This window comes from Callorhinus ursinus, unplaced genomic scaffold, assembly GCF_003265705.2.
Source record: "Callorhinus ursinus isolate GAN/ISIS: 27379988/994484 unplaced genomic scaffold, GSC_fseal_2.0 scaffold11, whole genome shotgun sequence".
NCBI classification, from domain to species: domain Eukaryota; kingdom Metazoa; phylum Chordata; class Mammalia; order Carnivora; family Otariidae; genus Callorhinus; species Callorhinus ursinus.
In genome coordinates, this window is record NW_027397073.1 from 44,115,690 (window position 1) to 44,130,394 (window position 14,705).

Sequence of the window (14,705 nt, forward strand, 5' to 3'; positions counted from 1 at the left end):
CTGATTACTAAATATTTGGAAATTCGGAGCTATTTTGATTTGACATGAAGACTAAGAGTATTTTGTACCCTCCATCTAAAAATATCCATACCTAATATAAGTTTGCAATAATACATTGGAATATATAGTTTCTCAGAAAGGTAATTCAAAGCCTTTGCAATCACAGTGAGAACCCTTGGGAATCCTGATAGCAGAGGTGTCATTTACAGTGATGATTCCCCATGTGACAGAAGCCCACCTATTGAAGAAGAGGGTGTTTAAAGCCAGAAGGATAATTTATGTTTTACCTCTGTGGACATGTTAGCTTCACTCTCTGGTATTCAAAAGTAATGATTCATGTAACATTAGGTAGTTTCTTGAATTTTCAGTACAGATTCCCCATTTCTCTGAACAACTTAATTGTGTTTTAGCTCTTTCTCCCAAATATTATAACTAGAAATATTTTTTTAAGTCACAAATTTTGTAGGGTGGGTTACATCTTACATGCTGATGTGTTTTGGATTTAAAAATCATTTAGAGATTACTGTTTTCTAATTACTTGAAAGCAAAGAAAATCAATTATATTTGGCTTTTCAGGGATTTAGGTTTCTGCATTAATAAATCACCAGAGATTAAGGCATGTAGAACAAGAGTTTATCTGTGTCTGGGAACCAAGTTTTCCTATAGTTCTCCTGACAAGTGTGCAAACTATTCTTAAAAGAGGAGAATTAAAGCAAGCAGTGTACTTCACAGATAAGAAAATATATCTGACTTGGCTGATAAAGGTTGTTAGCAGCAATCTCCTCTGTACCAACCAGTGGGAGATGCTAAAATCAATTAGGATGAATCCTGAACTACAGCAAGGATTTGGGTGTATTGGTTGCTGTTAAAACCTCGTAACTCAGAGATCTGAATGGCATGTCATGGTTTCTTATTATTCATCTTATCTGAAATTATTTAACATCTAAAATTGTGGGAAAGATATATGAGGCCCCCATATTGATTTCCTTATCATGTCATGGTTTCACATTTGTTGCCCATTGAAATAGACACCAGGCATTCCACTCAGGACTGAACTCTGTTCAACTTATTTTTAGTTGAAAGACTGTTCTCTGGGCATTCATGTCAGACTTGAGGATCATGAGGAAATTTACAATGTGCATGGCTTTTCCTTCAGAGTAGCTCTTGTTTCCTGTGAATATGTAGTACACATTCAAAAACTCCTGTCCCATTAATTATCCAATGCTTATCAATGCCAGGAAAGCAGGATTTGCACATTTCATATGTCCCTTAAAGTTGTGAGTGAGTAAACATTATGTTAAAGGGAATCCACCCCCCAAAATATTTTATTAACCTCTATATGTTAATGTAGCAGATAGATTGCAGATGGTGAAAATAGAAAACCTGGGTTTTAGTTGTGCTGTAAAAATTGTACAAATCACTGTATCTTACTAGGGTACAATTATCTCATCTTTAAAAAGAAAGCAACATGGCATTTGGAGATAATCATGGGGTTTTCAAAAAATATTTTATTTATTTATTTGACAGAGAGAGAGAGCACAAGCAGGGGGAACAGGGAGGGAGAGGGAGAAGCAGGCTCCCCGCTGAGCAGAGAGCCCAACTCTGGGCTCAATCCCAGGGCCCTGGGATCATAACCCAAGCCGAAAGCAGATGCTTAACCAACTGAGCCACCCAGGCACCCCTCATGGGTTTTAAATCAGAAAACAGAGGTGTGAATCCTATCTTAGACACTGGCTAGCTGTGTGACCTTTGGTAAGCCACCTAGCCTCTCTAAACCTCATTTTCCTTATCTATAAATTTGGAGTTGTAGCTTGGACTTCATCGGGTTACCATGAAGGTTAACTGAAATTTCAAAGTTCCAAGTATTGTATCTGGCCTATAGTATGAGCATAAGACTTGATAGATCCCTCCTGCCTAATCCTTCTTCTTTAACGTCCCGGATTCCGTATCTGTTGTATTTAAAATGAAACGTCGTCCGGCGCCTGGGTGGCTTCAGTTAGTTGAGCATCTGACTCTTGATTTCTGTTCAGGTCAGGGTCTCATGGGTTATGGGATCAAGCCCCACGTCAGGCTCCCAGCTCAGCGGGGAGTCTGCTTTTCTACTTCTCCCTCTCCCTCTGCCCCTCTGTGCACTCCCTTTCTCTCCCTCTGTAAAATAAGTAAATCTTTAAAAATAAAAATAAAATAAAATGTCATCGATAATTTCCATTGCTAACTGTCCATTAAATTTACACACTGATACTTAAAAATAACTAAAAAGAAGAGATTGCTAAACCTACTTAACAATTTCATGACGGAAACTGAGAACTCAGTCATAGGCATTTTGGTGATGTCACTTTAATGTTACCATGTGGCAGACAAGGCTTCTAAATTGTCCTAATGTCAGTATTTATTATGAGTCTTGGCATATAACAAAAGTTTTTATTTAGTATATATATGACACAAACACAAGTGAGAGTACTTTCTTTGAATTAGATTTTTCTATTTTATTTAACAAACAATCGGTAATTTTGTCCTCTGCTCCACACCCGCACAGTGAATGTGACGAGATGTTTCAGTTCTGTCAAGTGGTCTGTTTTTGATAATTATGACCCCTCCAGGTTCATTCTGTCTACTAGAGCAAATAAGAATTTGGCACTCTGAGAAATAAGTCAATCAGAGAAAGACATGTATCATATGACCTCACTGATATGAGGAATTCTTAATCTCAGGAAACAAACTGAGGGTTGCTGGAGTGGTGGGGGGTGGGAGGGACGGGGTGGCTGGGTGATAGACATCGGGGAGGGTATGTGCTATGGTGAGCGCTGTGAATTGTGTAAGACTTGAATCACAGATCTATACTTCTGAAACAAATAATGCAACATATGTTAAGAAAAAAGAAAAAGAAGAAGAAGATAGCAGGAGGGGAAGAATGAAGGGGAGTAAGTCGGAGGGGGAGATGAACCATGAGAGACAATGGACTCTGAGAAACAAACTGAGGGTTCTAGAGGGGAGGGGGGTGGGGGGATGGGTTAGCCTGGTGCTGGGTATTAAAGAGGGCATGTTCTGCGTGGAGCACTGGGTGTTATGCACAAACAATGAATCATGGAACACTACATCCAAAACTAATGATGTAATGTATGGTGATTAACATAACAATAAAAATTTAAAAAAAAAGAATTTGGCACTCTGTGTGTGTGTATGTGTATGTGTGTTTGGTTCCCTGTATATATTTGTGGAAAGCATACAAATAAAAGTGCAAAAGAATTAGTTTCTATAACATCTTTCAATTCTCCCAGTATGACAATAAATCCCATTTTGTGTGTTGAACCTAAAATCTACATGCTCCAATAGAAGCTCCTTTACCTTTGATTCTAACTTAAGATGAAGATAAAGAGTAAGGGCGTCAGCCTTTTCATGTTTGAAGAGCATTATTTAATCATGTCACAGCCTCTTTTGTCAAAAAGAGAAAAGAGAAAAAGGAGAAAAGGCTCTTCATTAACAGTTATGAGAAATGCTGGTGTAAGTGTTACAAAGAGCATAAAGTTAGAAACTATGGACACTTAAGCCAACTATTAATGGAAATGCTTTAATGCCAAATAAACTGATGAGACTTTATTACAAACAGTGGTTAAGGAGCAAGCCTCTTCTCATATCAGTGCACATAAGTTCTCCAGAGCCAACTGGTGCAGCTACCGGCCCATTGTCCTACGCGTTGCGCAGGAAGATTCTAAACCAGTACCATGTCTGTGAGACCTTGCCTTGGCAGCTCCTCTGTAGCGTGTTCCTAAACCTGTGCATCTCAGAGAGGGCATTAAGTTCCCTAGCAACTTGCATAGATAGCCCCCTTCTATTCCTAAGGGAAGTTTCCCTGCATATGGACATTTTTTAGGTGTTAGTAGCTGGAAATGCAGTACAGATGGTTGTAACTCAGTATATTAGCAACATGGGAAATCACATGGGTAAGGGACAAAGGTGGAAATTATGGGTAAATGTAACTTGAATGTAAAGAAGATATTTCTCAGTAGTCTGTGTCCATTAGCTTTACTCAGTAGACCTTCCTTTCCAAACTCGGCATTGCTAGTATGGTTCTCCTATGGCCAAATGTAAATTCCCTCCTGCTTTCATTTTACCTTGGAGTCCAAAACGGTATACACAGTCATCTGCAAAATCCTGGGTCTCATATATTCTGAGATGATGGGGGAATTATCACTATTATAAAGTGAGAGCCTATAAGATAATATTATACTTAAAGGACACAAGTAAGTTTCTAAAACCTTCCCAAGTCTTTGAAAATGAGGACTTGTCCTTTTGAAGAGTCACCAAGTAGGAGGAATTGAAGAAGTGAAAAACCTCTAACATGATTGTCCTGTTATACTGGAAATTGTCAAGCGATTGTTCATTAACACAAAGATCACTTTAGGCACTGTCTGGGATCAGGGGTATTGGTAGGCTGCCATTTCTCTCTGCAGGGTCTCCTCCCCCAAATGCCATCCCTAGGGGACTGGTGTATACTTAGATTCCTTGGGAAGATAGATGCTTGTAAAGTTATCTGCTTAGTAGTTATTAACTAATAAGATTATTAGATATTCACGGCTTAATCCCAAAAGTCATTATGGAATAATGTCCCTAACAGTTTAGTGGGGTCTTAAAGGTGGGGTGTTCAAGGGGAGGGCAGGCATGTGTGAAGATATAGTCCCTATGAGTTGTAGTTCTGCACATTTAAATAATTATAAATTTGCAAAGCAGTATCTACTAAGAGTATTGAAGTGAAATATGCTTAATACACTTTCCTTATGGAAGAAGACACTCAGCAAATATGAAGAATGAATGATTGGATGATTTGCTGCAGCCAGCTGTTGGAAAGACCACCCAAAAGGGCAACAGTACTCAACAAAAGGGCAAAGAGACTCAATTAGAAAGGTGATTTTTCCAGTGTTTCTGCTAATGTTGGGTCCAGATGAACACTGAAAATGACAGATACTGACAGCAGACATGACAAGACAGAAACAAGCTTCCTGACACCTTTTTGAGGTGTTTTTTTTCTCCTTCTCCTACTAGCCCATGCTGACATTTCTGATGTCAATAAACATAAATTTTTAGAACAGCTTCTGAGGAAGAGAATAGAGGCCAATCCAAGAAAGCTAACTTTCAGATATCCCAGCAAAAGAGCCATACAGTAGAAAGCATAGAGGCCTCTCACTCTCTTTCTAGACTTACTTTCAAGACAATGTAACACACGCTTCAATTCCTGCCTCATGTATCTATCCATAAAAGTCATCCTGCTATCCATGAGTCATTGTTTAAGAATCTGCTTTCTCTTCCATTCAAAATTGTTAGAGAGTTTAAGAGACCAACTCATTTAAGAGACCCCATGTTCTCGTTAAGCAAGAATATCTGGGTCTCATGTTCTAACACCTTCCCTTACTTTATAGAGGCCCTTGTAGAAACTGATTAGAATCCTACCTTATTCATTGAGTATTTATTAAGACTTTGACTCTTTGAGATTGTATACTCTTTATCCAATTTTAGGCTTCTTCAGAGCTTACCATCAGGAAGTAAGTCAGCAATTATTTTATGGGTTTCTTTTTAAAGTAATCTCCACCTTCACTAAAAACACAACATTTCAGAATGCAGTTTAGTTAAATATAAAGCACACCAGCTTTAGAATCTGTTAGGCTGGGTTCGTATCCCAGTTCTGCTACTTAATAGCTCTAAAACCCTGGGCAATTATTTAATCATTTTAATCCTCAGTTTCCTTATATGTTAGAAAACTCTTTTGATTACTGTTAGGATCGAATGAGATGATACTTAATAAAGCGTGAAGCATAAAGAAAACACTCAATAAGAGATGCCATTATTCTTAGATTTGGGGGGATAGTTTTAGGGAATTCCAAGTCAATTTGCTAAAAACCATTTTCCTCAAGCCAATTGGCAAGGGTCAATTAACCAAATTTTCAGTCAAAGAAAAATTAATTCAAACTGTTATATAGATCTTTCAAACAGGTCCAAGATGGATTGGAGCAGTCAGAGGTAGGAGTTGAGGCAGGAATAAGAGGTGAGGAGATACAAGAGCAGAGGGGGCGTGGGGACCTACAAGAATACCAGAGGCAGAAGTTCCAGAAATCCAAGGCATCTCAATTTTGAAACATGCCAAATGGATATTAGCTAAAACCAACTGATAAGCCAGTGGGAAAGGAGGTAGAAAAGATGTGGTGAAACTAACACTTGGGGAAAAATTAGCAAATCTGTCACTTGACAAATTGATTTTTGGTGAATTGGCCTTGTGTAGTCAGGCAAATTGGCCTTCTTCTCTTTGAGGCCTGTTTTTTAACAAGTAGAGAAAAATTAACATTTTTAATTTTTCTTATAAAAATACACATTCAGAAGCAATCAAATCATGAGTTAACATATATACATCAACTTTGAAATACAAAAATAAATGTTCACCCCACAAAAGTTTTCATGTGCTCGGATATTCTTCAGAATGCACCTTAAACAACTCATGACAAAATCAATTACAGTTGATGCTAAATTTTAATCAAGTATAACAAGCTGTTAGCAATTCTGGATGTGAGGATAAATGGTAAATAGAGCACTGCATTACTTCTTTTCCAATATCTACCTAAGTGAGCTTAATACTGAGCTAAATGGGAGTTGATGAGTACATAGACCCATCATTCGTCAGAGTAAATTTAGCACCTTTTCTTATAGCTAACTTGTCATACTAGTCCTCTGTTTCTTTATGGTGTCTTCATTTGGGTTGCAAATAAGCAACACAACACCATATTATTTAATAACCCTTCTAACACTGGAGCCAACACACCTACCAATGAAGCATGGTGTTGTCTCACCCTGAAAAATACCCATTTTCTAAAAGATGTGTGAAAATCTCCTGGCTCCTACAGGGATTTAAACCTAACAAATTGCACACAGCACACAAAATAAGCATTTAGAGAACATTTTCTAGAGCTTGAGTGCCTTTTCAACTGGACATATCAAAGCCTAAGTGTGTTCCTCTCACGCTGTCATCTTGCTCCCTGAGGCAGAAAGATGCCCGAGGTTGTCTTTTCTCTGTGTATTGACAAAACTTCAAGTAAATGACAGTGGGAACCAGCTGTGAAAAGCTTTTGAAACTTTTGCCCAAAAGTTTTACTTAGAAATTGGCTTGCCTTAAAAAATTAATCCCAGTTCCCGAGTAGTATAATTCACCCATTAATTTTATTTTCCGGTTTTATTGTCTTTCACAGTATTGAGGCAAGGCAAGTATCACATTGAGGGTGAGAGAATCAGCTAAGAAGGCTAATGTACCAGCTGGATGGTCATTGCCATGGAACATGCTTGGAAAGATGGATGTATGGTTATAAAGGAGTGTGCATTTACTTGGGTATTGTAGAAACACAGGTCTGCACACTATGTTTTTCCATACAATATTTTCCTTTATGTAAATCAGTGCTAAATCTGAGAATTATCTGATAGTAGAAGAACTTATTGAAATTAATAAATTGTCATTTCTTTCTTGTTTAAATATAAAATGTGAACATTTTGATGAATTTTTAAAATATCCATTGTGACCCGACTAAAACGCATATTTGCGTTAACCTAAATAATTTCAAATATGCAGACATCCTTTGTCTTGATTCATTTGAAATCGTATTCTATGAGATGTGTTTGTACTTAACATATTTTGGGGGATCCACTTTTAAGGTAAACTTGGTCAAACTTCCGTTAGAGCTACATTTCTAGTAACTTAAGTACCAGTTACCCACAGTGGGGAGAACTGGGTCAGACTGACTAATAAACATGTCACAGGTGACTTTGGGATTAAATCTCATCTTGGGACAGAAAGATCCCATTTATATTGTTAATTAAGTGCAGGGTTTGTCCTTTACTTGAACCTTTGAGAAGTATCATGTAGCAGGAAATTTCAGTTGAACAGCATGCTGACGATTTTCATGCAGACAGAGAATTAACACAGGATGTGCTTTTAGCCCCTGATCTGTGCACGGTGTCTTTCAGCAAGTTGATAACATTTTTTCATTCCAGGACCTTAAGCAAACCTAGGGGAAACTGGATGTAATATTAAGCAAATAATTACTGGGGTGCCTGGTGGCTCAACCGGTTAGGTATCCAACTCTTGGTTTCAGCTTAGGTCATGATCTCAGGGTCTTGAGATCAAGCCCCCATCAGGCTTCATGCTTAGCAGGGAGTCTGCTTGAGATTCTCTCTCCTCTTCCTCTGCCCCTCACCACCACTTGCACACACACACTCTTTCTCTCTAAAATAAATAAATAAACAAATTCTTAAAAAATAAAGAAAAGAAATATCACATCTGAATCTCATTAATTTGTTACTGTATTGATTAATATACTAAGTGTGAAAAGCTAAGTTCAGCACCTGGGAGACACAATGATGAAAAGATAAAGCCCCTGCCCTCAGAAAGCGTACCCTCTAGGACAGTGGGGAAGACAAATGCTATCCCTAAATAACAGTAATGTAAAGTAGATATACTACTCTGTGCCATCTGCAGGCTTAGAGAAGGAAAAAAATGACTTGTTCTCCTGTGGTCAGAGAAACAGTCCTCTGAGAAAAATTGCTCTTTCTTCTGATGTGGATTTGATTCTTTAAAGAGTCCTTTCAGTTGATTCCTTCTGAATATATTCACCAACATTCTGTCCCTGATTATTTTCTCTTTTTTTCTTTTTGACAGTCTTTCCCTTCAAGCCATGCCTACAGCTCATCCTATCACTCCTAAGGAAACTAACTCTAAATGGTACCCTGATTTTCTCCTAAATTCCACCTCTCTATTTCCTGCTCATTTCAGTCAGTTGTCTTAAACTCTTCAGATTCATGAAACCAAAAATGAATTCATCATCCCTCTGCACCAAACCTAATACTCCCCATCTGTATGCATTATTCCTGTTATAACCATGACCATCTTGCTGGTCACCCAAGCATCAAAGTGGAGCTCCATCCTCTCTAGGTCTTTCTCCCCACTTTCTCCCCCACAACATCTTATCATCAGTTAGGTGCAAAAGCCCTCTTTCCCCCAGCTTCCAGTATGTGGTTTACTGCCCCACTCTACATGACATCCTTAGGGCCCAACCTCAGATAGTCAGGCATCATGCTCGCTAGGAATTCTTAATCTCAGGAACAAACTGAGGGTTGCTGGAGTGGTCGGGGGTGGGAGGGATGGGGTGGCTGGGTGATAGACATTGGGGAGGGTATGTGCTACGGTGAGCGCTGTGAATTGTGTAAGACTGTTGAATCACAGATCTGTACTTCTGAAACAACGCAACATATTTTAAGAAAAAAGAAAAAGAAGAAGATAGCAGGAGAGGAAGAATGAAGGGGAGTAAGTCAGAGGGGGAGACGAACCAGGAGAGATGATGGACTCTGAAAAACAAACTGAGGTTTCTGGAGGGGAGGAGGGCGGGGGGATGGGTTAGCCCGGTGATGGGTATTGAGGAGGGCACATACTGCATGGAGCACTGGGTGTTATGAACAAACAATGAATCATGGAACAGTACACCAAAAGAAATTATGTAATATATGGTGATTAACATAACAATAAAAATTAAAAAAAACAAAAAAAATAGAAACTTCAGGAACACTCAAAAAAAAAAAAATAATGTGACAAGAGTACCATCTCCACTTAGGGCATCAAGGAACATGTCCCCAGAAAACTGACTCTTGAATTTTAAAGGATGAGTAGCAGTTAACCAAGCACAAGAGGAGGAAATGGCATTTCCAGGTGGGGGACAAATAGGGACAAAGGCATACATTACCTGTGGATCTGTGCAGATGGAGGATTTTCAGTTAGTGACCTATCCCTTCCTTCTTTGAACTTCCATAGGACTTGAAAGCTACTCTTCCCTGTTGAATGGTGATTGTAGTATTTGTCAGATCCTGCCTAGATAACAGATTTTAAGGGTAGAGACCATGTCTCAATTGTCTTTGAACTCACAATAACACTTGGACCCAGTTTACTCTTGTGGTAGGCTAAATAATAGCCTCAAAGATGCCCATATGAAACCCCCAGAACTGGTGATTATGTTACATGGCAGAAGAAATTGCAGATGTGGTTAAATTAAGGACCTTGAGATGGGGAGATTATTCTGGACTATCCAGATGGGCCCTGGATAATCACAAAGATCTTCCTAAGAGGGAGGCAGGAGGGTCAGAGTCAGAAGAGATATGGGGACAGAAACAGAAGTCAGAGCAATATGATTTCTGACTGTGAAGATGAAGGAGGTTTTGTGAGTCAAGGAATGTGGGCACGTTCTAGAAACTAAAAAGCCAGGCATGGATTCTCTCTGAGAATCCCCCAGAAGCAGTGCAACTCTGCCTCCACATTTTAGACCTCAGAACTATAAGATAATACATTTGTGTTGTTTTAAACCACTGAGTTTGGAATAGTATGTTACAGGAGCAATAGAAAACTAATATAATATTTAATATTTATAAATGACATATAGATTCACGACATGATTTTTAATATTTTCTTCTATATTAACATGACAGTTGTAGAGTCATTTTTTAAATCTTTATAGAGGGAATCCAAAATGTAACAGCCACTAGACTTTGGTCATTTGATAAAATAAAACAGATAGGAAATTTTCATCATATAAGTTTTAGGCATCAGAGAGGATTTAAAAAGGAAACTGACAAGAAATTCCAGATATTGTGATAAAGCACTTTCTCCATATAATGATATCCTTTATTTTGGAAGGCAATTCCAAGCAAAATTTTTGGGGTGTCATTATCAGAAAATCTGAGTTTTTACTAAAATTCCTACAAAATATCATTCTACATTTATCTTTAGCCAGCTCTATAATTTAGAGTACAAAGACAATATTTTGTGTGCCTTGCAAGCCTCTCAGTGTTTCCAAAGAAGAAAATCTATAATCCGTTGTGCTAGGTGTTGGTAGACAATGACATTGGATGAAATGTGGTGTAGAGTGCAAACATTCAGTACTAGGTATCTAGGAGGGTCCTCAGAGGACACCCACAGGCATCGCCACTAGCAGGTGGTAGAAACAAGTACATGGGGGACCTCAAACCTATTCAGGACATCAGTCTAGGAACTGAGCCACCCAGAATTTTAACCTTTAATGTCCTGTGCTGATGCAAGATTTACAAATATAGTCAGACCTCATTATTTGTGGATTCTGGGTTTGCAGATTTGCTTACTTGCAAAAAATTATAACCCCCAAATCAATACTCGTGGCACTTTGACAGTCATATATGGGCGTGCACGGAGTGGCAAATGTATGTCACCCAATGCATGTGTTTTCAGCTGAGGTCAAAGAAGGCCATGCTCTGCTTTTGGGTTTCAGCTCTCCTAGGGAGATGACCAGAGGATGGAAACAGTAGGGGCCAGCAGTGATGAGTGCAGGAGGCTTGGCTCTGGGGCCAGTTGGATGAGGTTTGAGTCCCAACTCTGGCACCTGTTATGGAGTGGCCATAAGTAAGTCACTCAACACTTCTGAACCTTGATTTTTCTTTTGTAAAATAAAGAAAAGTGGAATCCACCAGAATGAATTATTTTTAGGATTTAAGAGTATAATCTATGTGAGATATATGTACACACACACACACACACACACACACACACACACACACACACACTTCCCCTAGGAGCAGTGTTCAGTGTTTGTTAATTGAGTGTTTGTGGTGACTTTATGGAACATAACTACCACAAATAATGAGAATCAACTGTACATTTCCATGTGAATTATTTTAAAGAGTGGCTGGAGCTGGGCATGCTGCCACTTAGAAGATGTCTGTAACAAACCTCAGCTGGAGATACATGGGCTGAGCTCATTATGAGTTAGTGATATAGGCCAGCCATATACCACGCTCTAGGATCCTGTTTCTCACTTGTAGACACAACAATGGACACAATCATGAATCCCTTATATCATGTCATATATTTTTTCTGTCTTTATATGAGCAAGATACGTTATTTGCTTATTTATTTTAGCAAGTTACCTATTTTCCTACAGTATGACTTTCCAAAGGTGTAGGTTAAAAATATACAGAGTTCATAGAGATGTAATCACTTTATCACTCCCCACTTTCCCCAAAGAAGTCTATCTCTTTGTGGCAATAAAAATATCTACACCAAGCCTTCCTCCCCCCACACAACATTTATCTGTTATGAAATAGAATTTTTGTTTTCAAGACTCATTCAACAAGGATTTATTAGGCACTGTGCTGAGTGCTATGGAAGATTTAGATAGAGCAGTCATATTTCCTTCTCACCAAAGCATTTATACCATCGGGGGGGGATGGAATAAGTGAATATACAAAGAAGAATAAGAAAAGCATATGGTTAAATAGATGCAGGTATGTTGTACATTTATATATTTATATATATATATATATATAAGTCTATATCTATATATTTCGTCTATATATATATATTTAGTCGCCAACTTAAAGCCTTCCAAGAGAATTTGAAGAGTCTGCCAATCAGAATTTTAGCCACTTGGAATTTTCATTGATTTTCTTTTATGTTCTGACCAAAATTGTAATTACTTTGCTCCCTTCTATCAATATGATTGATTCTAAATACAAGTAAAGAAGAAGAAAAAAAGCACCACTAGCACCAACTATTAAGAGAAGTTTTTTAAAGTTTCCATACAGAGTCAATAAACCCTAGCTTGGTGGATTAAATGAACCATGTGAAGCTATAAATTCAGAATTTTATGCACCTTTTAAGAACATGGTATAAAAACATAGATGGACTGCCTCTTCTAGTAAAGTGAGAATTTCCTGGTCAATGTTTGCAATTATGGTATGTATTAAAGCCAGGAGACTCCATTTGACAAATCACCTCTCTGAAGAGCTAAATGTGTGGTTAAATGATTGGTTATCCTCCCCATTCACCTCCTTTCCGCTCATTGGGCATGTAGCTCTTGTCTCCTTTTCCTATTGTATGGAGAAAATATGGAACAACTCCTGTACTAAGTTTTCTATCAGACACCTTATTGGCCTGGTTGTGGTTGGAGGAGTGATGCACAGGACTCAAAGCTTACACAAAGGATTCATATCCTCAATATAATTACATTTGCAAGACTCCAAGGTTATGTGGGGTGAAAGCAAGAGTCCCTGGTGTTAACTGCAGGCAAGAAGTCTATTCTGGGCTTCTTCGGGTACAATACAAACAAAAATCTAACTGACTTTAACAAGGAGTTGGTACAGGGCCACAGATGTGGAGGCTGTGCATGTTCATTCTGAACTTTTTGGCATTCGGCTCTTAGTTGCCACACCAACCCACAGCTATCCCAGGGTTCACTTCCTGGTAAGGTACCGAAGTGTTCTAAGCATCCCAGAGAGGTCCCCTTTTGCAAATCCTTTTTAAATGGAACCTTGAAACCTCAAAAAAGCTGAATCTACTAAAGTGAGCCAATGTTACACACACACACACACACACACACACACACACACACACACACACACATATAAGCATTCATTAAAAACAAGTTGTCCCTTTAGGGCGCCTGGGTGGCTCAGATGGTTGAGCGTCTGCCTTCAGCTCAGGTCATGATCCCGGGGTCCTGGGATCAAGTCCCGCATCGGGCTCTCTGCTCCTTGGGAGCCTGCTTCTCCCTCTGCTTCTCTCTCTCTCTCTCTCCCTCTCTCTCTCTCCCTCTGTCTCTCATGAATAAATAAATTAAAAAAAAAGATATGAAAACAAGTTGTTCCTTTAAATTAAATTAAATTAAATTAAATTAAATTAAATTAAATAAGACAGTTACTGCTCCTGCTTCTGGAATGTCCCACATCACAAAGAATCTCAAATTTTTAATTATGTCATTTAACAATTAAATCCTCAGGAATTTAATCCTTTTCAAATAGAGCCTATTGTCTTGAAATTGCACATTCAGATAAGGGAGCCCAGAGTCCTTTTACCAAAGTATTTCATGATTGTTGAGAAATGTCAGATTTAATAATTTATCGCCTGGATACCGCATGCTTTGAAGCTGAGGACATGGTAACAGTGGTAATGACATGGTAAATTACGTTACCATGGCATGGCAGCCTCCAGTGGCTCCTCAGGTTTCATCTCTGTGGACTTCACATCTTTATCAGCACCTGGGTCAAAGAGGCATGGTGTTTGCCCATGTGTTAACATTGTTTGATCTTTTGGAATTTAATAGTTTGCTCCCTGGATTCAAGCATCCATGACAATCTTGTAGGTATAAGAAATCCCTAAAAATGGCAGACCTTTGAATATTTAAGTGTTTGGTAATTAATTTTAGTCATTCTTACTCTGCACATTGAGAAGAATGTTTTCCATTGTAATAGGAGACACAAGAAGTTTTGCCCTTGTGGGAGTATGGATGTGGAAGAGATACTTCGCTATAAGTAATTGACACCTAGTAAGTGAGATCTGTAAGTTTTGTTAAAAACAAAAAAGCATTCCCAGTATTGGCTAATTTTACATGTTGTCACGGTCCAGTGATCTAAGTTGACATGAATTTTACCTACAAAAGGATAAGTGAAGTAAATTTGTAACTTCAGACCATTTGGAGTCAGATGAAATGTATTTTCCCAACATTGAATCAGAGGCCAAGTGAGAATGAATGATACCTTTAGATAAGACCAGTTGGCAGCCCAGAGTTTGTTTTATCCTTCCTTCTTTGATATCCTTCTGGAAATAAGGATTTCTGTGTGTGTGTGTGTGTGTGTGTGTGTGTGTGTGTGTGTGTGTGTGT

The 14,705-nt window shown here is 38.5% G+C and overlaps 1 protein-coding gene across 4 annotated transcripts in view; it reads left to right on the plus strand.

The window, feature by feature from the left end:
* Nucleotides 1-14,705, plus strand: part of CHST9 (carbohydrate sulfotransferase 9) — a 251,748-nt gene that overhangs the window by 81,678 nt on the left and 155,365 nt on the right. The window lies entirely within an intron of this gene.